Genomic DNA, 1,078 nt, shown 5'->3' with positions numbered 1-1,078 from the left:
TTTCCCCCACCTCATCCAACGTCCTCTGGCTGCAGGCGTTCTGGGAGATGAATTATTTTTCTTCAGATGAAGAGATGGGATGCCGGGCACAGCTGGCTGCATTAACCCTTTGCTGGCTGCAGGCAGCTCTTGTTCTTTCCTGAGGATCCGATGAGATACAGGTGAGTAGCACATGCCGGATATCAGGGTGGGAGGAGAGGAGTCTCTGGGGATGACAATAGCCATCTCTCTCTTAGATTTGTGTCCCCTTTGCATGCTGCCAAACCCACTTTCACAGATACAAATATGAGACAGGGCAATAAAGCCACAAAATTTGGGTCCAGACACCAGACTCCCTCAAAGCTGGTGGCATTCACAGTTGTTTGGCATTGGGGCATTAGTTCAGCCTTTTATAAAGGCAGGGGCCACTTGTGAAAATTCATACTGGGGCTCAAATTTCAAGCACCCCCCACCCCGCAAAGTTCTCAAGGTGGTGGTTCACGCTCATCCTAGAGTATAAGCGATTGAAAGGAAGGAGCAGCAAGATGTGATCAAGTCAATTTCAACTCCTCTGTTTGGTGGTCTTAACCAGAACCCCAGTGCCCTCCTTCCACATTGAAGTCAGTGTCTATCTCACCACTCCTTTTAACTCCTTCACTTGAGCTTTGTCAACGCTCCCAATTCAGAGTTCTGAGAGTCTGACCCAGAGCTAGTATCTATCTGTCTAGGATATTTCTAGGTGCCTGAGATGTAGCACCCAAGCTCTGGGTCCGTGGGACATCTCTCTCATCTGTGGTTTTCAGGAGCATTGTTTTTGATCCCCTGAGCCTTTGCTCTGTTTGGGGGTGGGGGAGGGGGGATTGAGGGAGTGAGAGAAAGAGTGCGCTGTTACAAAAAGAGAGGCAGATGGGAGTTGGAGTTGCTGAGGTGATGATAAGAACTCTGCAAACCCTTTCCTCTCCATTATATTTCATACGTTCACCTCTTCCCCTCTCCGTTTCCTTTCCTGGCCTTTCTCCCCGCAGTTAAAAAGTAATTTGGAGTTTCATCATCTTCTCTGCCCAAAATCTACCGGGGATTGTTCCCTGCCTGCTTTTGT

This window comes from Chelonia mydas, chromosome 20 (genome assembly GCF_015237465.2).
Source record: "Chelonia mydas isolate rCheMyd1 chromosome 20, rCheMyd1.pri.v2, whole genome shotgun sequence".
NCBI classification, from domain to species: domain Eukaryota; kingdom Metazoa; phylum Chordata; order Testudines; family Cheloniidae; genus Chelonia; species Chelonia mydas.
This window is presented reverse-complemented; position numbering follows the sequence as displayed.